Here is a 4828-nt window from a genome sequence, read left to right on the forward strand (position 1 = left end):
TACAGCCTAAGAGGGGATCAGTTAAATTTTGTTATAACACCACCTAATTCTTTCTACCCCTCCCATCCCGCTTCCGTGATAGTTAAAGACTGGTCCCTGATGTGTGATGAACTGATCTTAAAACCTGAAAATTTGTCACAAAGTCAAAAATTGTTCACGGTCATGGATTTTAATCGTGACAGTGGGGATGAACATGAAAATGGATTTTGACATCTCCACTTGTTTATTCTTTTAAGCAGAACTTACTGCGCCGACCTGATTGCATTTTTCTCTGTCGTCTTGCCGAGTCGACAGCTCCTCCTAAGTTCAAAAGATGGACACGCTAAGGAACAACAGCTCTGTTGCTAACATAACAATAGAAACGCAAGAGCCTGATCACTTTGACCAGGGTGCAAGTATCAGGAGATTGATAGCGACTATAGTGTTTTGGTTGATCATCACTGTTGGTATTATGGGTAACTGTCTGGTAATTGTCGTTGTGAAGACACTTAGCAGCATGCGAACAACCACTAACTACCTCTTGGTTAGCATGGCTGTGGCAGACGTCAACACTCTGCTTTTTTCAGCAATCTTATTTTTAATTTTGACCACAAATACCCCGATTCGTTCTAGAACACTAGCAGCCTTTCTTTGCAAATTTATCCTCACCAATACTGTTTCAATCGTCACGCTTCTCGTAACAGCCTTGACGCTGACAATGCTGGCTATTGAAAGATATCACGCTCTGGTGAATCCGCTGACTCTGTCTGAAAGACTAAACATGGACAACATTGTTTACGTAATAGCTGGAATCTGGTTGCTTGCCATAGCGTTAGGAACTCCCGTCTTTGCAGCTTTCGACTGGGATTCATATATGCGTTATTGCTCTCTTGGTGAAGCAGAGCGTACAATGATGATCTATGTCGATTTCCTCATCGTTATCCTCACGTTGATTCCATTTGCAGTGATAGCATTTTGTTACTCAAAGATCGTCTATGGCATGTACTTTAAAAACACAGTTTTGGGGAGAAACAGTTAAAGATGTGAGACGCGGGAAGAAACGATTAAGAAAAGAAGATTAGTCACACTGCCTATTTTGCTGACTGTAGTGTTATACATAGCTTTTATTCCGTATGTACTGCTGCTTATCTTGAAAGTGAGTAAAGTGAACCACACATATGAGCACCTTCAAATTGGTTCTCAGTATCTTACACTTCTAAATTGTTCCATAAATCCTTTTATCTATGCTTTTCAAAGCTCGAGTTATCGACGTGCTTTTAAGGTCATTATCAAGAAAATGTTATGTCGTGATGTTAGCTATGAACTGTCAGAACTGCTTGAAATGCGCACGCGAACGTTTGTATTCGAAGCATGTGACGCGTTTGAAGTGTGTGATAAGTTGTTTCGGTTTTGAATGAAATTTAAGAACTATCGAAATTTGTTTGTTTGTTTGTTTATCCGCAAATATCTCAAGTGATTTCAATCCGTTATCAGACTGAGACGCTTCTCGTTTTAGGAACTAATTTAGCTCTTTATTACATCCATTTTGAAATCACTGGTGGTCCCTGTAATCTGATTGGCTCTATTTGGTGCGATTTATTCCCTAATCGCACCGATTTTTTGCTCTAAATCGCATCATTTTACACTTGACTGAGTTTTTGACACATGATGTCGAAGTCTTTCTGTTTTGCATACAAAATAAGATGTAAAAGCGTTTTGCGGTTCCACTTTTTATTTAAAATTAAAACCCGCTCAGTACGGCATCACTTAAATATTTCAATTGACCAAATCCTGTATTTGGGCGATTTCAAAATAGATGTAATAAAGTGGTAATTGAACCTCGTGTCGTGCAATTTTGGTCTGAAATCATACTTGTGATTTCAAATCGAACTCGCGCTGCTCGTTCAAATTGCACTCCACTCAGTTCAATTACCATTATAAATTAATTAGCCATAAAGATCAAAAACATTTAAGTCCAATTCGGGTAGCTTTGACGGTTAACACTTAATTTGCTGGGCCTTTGACGTTTGACGTTTATTAGATAATTGTCGATGAGCTAAAATTTATAGTAAGCCGATTGGCCAATAACACTATCCGATTACTAATCTACTGACTGATTTGTGAAAATAAAGCAGATGATGTACCAATCACATTTGAAGAAATTGCACTGGTTATCATTATCACTTATATATCTTGCGCACTTCTAATATTCTCGTTCATTTCATTGTTACCCCAGTATCTCGTAGACTTTTAGCATTCTCTTTTATTCGATTGTTACGTTAGTATTTCAAGCACTTTACGGACTTTAGGACACTCTGGCCCTCGCTCATAAATTACATTGGAGAATTCAAATCTTTGAAGGTGATTTTTCAGAAAAAAAATTCATTGAAGGTTTTTTTAACTTTCCATAATTTTTTCCCATCAATGTCTGTTTGCAAAACTACAGTAAAATCTGAGATTGGACACGGTGCCTACTGAAGAGATATGATGGGCCAATCTTACCCCATTTATGCCTGTACTGGTACTATTTCACGCGCGTTATTTTATCGATTCACGGTAAATTTTGCGGTAGCTGAAGCAAGAGCTTTCAAAAATAAAACTAAAAATAAATCATGATGGGTAGAAATTATCGAGCGAACGGAATCATGTAGTATATAATTTTTGGAAAAATAACATTATTTTTAACGAAATCGGATCAAAACATTCCTCACGTCGTTGCTTTCAAGGTCATAATTTGCATCCTCGAGCAAACGGCTCCTTACTCTCTTAGAGTTGTATTTTTTCCCTTACCATAAATATTCTTTTAACTTCTCGAATTCAAGGAGATGATTTATATACCAAAATTATGCAACTAAAAATACAGGTCAACGTTTTCGTTTCACAGCAAAATACTATCGTACCTCTTTACCTCGCCCATTGATTCAAGAGAGATGCGACGTTCTTGGAATGTGCGCGCGCATATTTGCCTAATTACTGAGGAGTCGCCTAAAGCTTTCTTTGTAAGAAAAGGGTATGGCTAACTACTAAGTAAATAACATTTTCAAGTAGTCGTTTGAAGAATCAGATTTTGAATCAACTCTCCAGCTGAAAAATACGATTGTCTTAAAAAGAAATAACTAGAGGGTTTGCATATGAAGTAAATGTAAAATGCGTAAGCAGGGTTTACCTAAATATTTATCAAGGTTTTTGCGGTATTCCCCTTTCTCACTGGATGGCTGGATGCACGGCCTGAGTTCTTATCCTAAATACGAGCTTCCTCATTTCTTTTTGTCTCCAGCAGTAGATTAGTGGATTAACCAGCGAGTTCAACATTACACAGGTTTGCCAGAGTGTTTCTTTGAAGGGGAAAATATCATAAATACCTGTAGCTGATGTGAGGACACAGAAACTAACTGGAAGAACGCAAACAACGATAACACCAACTACAAAGACAGTTGTCTTAAAAGCCTTGTTCTCTTTCTTGAATCTTTTCACCTCTTCTTGGGGCAATAGATTTCTCTTATCTTCTTTTGATGGCGACGGGTTTCGTGATACAAAATCGCATAAACTGATGCAACGAACAAGAAACATGGAATTGTGATAAGACTTCCTATATGATTTAGTATTCGAAGATGAATTTTGAACGCATTTATAGTCCCGCATATGAAGGCAGTGATCCAAATTGCTACCACTGCTATCTTCAGGTTATTATCAGTTATAAAGTTTGAGTATTGCATGGTAAATTTGATGGCCATTAACCTCTCGAAAGTAACCAACATCAAATGAAGCCACGAGGCAGCCGCAACTGTAGCCATAACATTTTGATGTAAATTTTCAACTGTTTCACTTCTACTGATGTCAGTTATAAGAAATATCGTCCACAAAACAAACGACGTTTGGCCAAAGAGACCGGTTGATGCGTCAGTCACCGCTAAACAGACCAACAAGATGTTGCTGTTGGTTCGCAGCTGTCGAGGTCTAGTTTTCACGGCTCTTATCACTAGCACGTTAAGTAGAACTGTAAAGGGAGAAGCGATGCTGTTGATGATGATAGAGATAACATAACTAACCTCCAGTGAGACGTGTGTTTTATCGCCCTCGTTGCTATTCATCTTTGTAGAGTTCGGAAATTGATTTTGGAGAAGTTTGATATGTTGAGTTCAGATCAACTGAACCTTTCAGATCAATTTTTTTGGATTTTAGGTGCTTTTTTGCCGGCTAAGACTCTGACCCGTTTTATTTAAGTGTGCATTTGTTTCCGCTCGACGTTTTCTCAAGCATGAATTGCAGTGGTTTCTAAATGTGAAAATACTGCCGTTGTTAATTTTATTGGCCATGACTCACAAAAGTTTCTAATTGTATACATAAAAAAAAATCTTCACCTTTTTGGCCATGATGATTTTAATGCCTAATAAAGATCTATTCAGTCTCATGGACCGACCCTTTAAAGTTTACCTTCTTTCGAGCGATTTGATGGAAAACCACTTTTGTTTTCAAGTGTTATCACTTGTCTTTTTCTCGTACGTGATTTGCAGCGAGTCTTAATTGTACAATTAAAGGAGTGGTCAATTTTCTTGGAAATCACAAAATATATGTGTAGTTAGGCTAGAAGAAAAGTTAAGTAACCAAAAAACAGGGGGAGTTGGAATGGGCGAACACAGTGAGAATTTTCACTGCGTACGAACAACAATCTGACATAATTTGGTAAACTGAGGCTGGCAAAGTCAGCTACATTAGCATCAACTGGAATTAATTGCGTGAATGCCAACCTGATATATGTAGTCCATTTTTTTTAGTTCGAGTGTTATCTATAAATGCTACCTTTTGAAATGGTCAACTAGGTATTGAATTCAAAAATATCTGTCAAATA

General features: G+C 37.6%; 2 pseudogenes; one reads left to right on the plus strand and one right to left on the minus strand.

Moving 5' to 3' along the window:
• Positions 1-242: 242 nt before the first annotated feature.
• LOC111324576 (galanin receptor type 1-like) lies at positions 243-2274 on the plus strand (annotated as a pseudogene).
• A 909-nt stretch (positions 2275-3183) lies between these two features.
• Positions 3184-4088, minus strand: LOC148725417 (melanocortin receptor 4-like; annotated as a pseudogene).
• Positions 4089-4828: the final 740 nt, after the last annotated feature.

Source organism: Stylophora pistillata, chromosome 8, assembly GCF_964205215.1.
Source record: "Stylophora pistillata chromosome 8, jaStyPist1.2, whole genome shotgun sequence".
Taxonomy (NCBI): Eukaryota; Metazoa; Cnidaria; class Anthozoa; order Scleractinia; family Pocilloporidae; genus Stylophora; species Stylophora pistillata.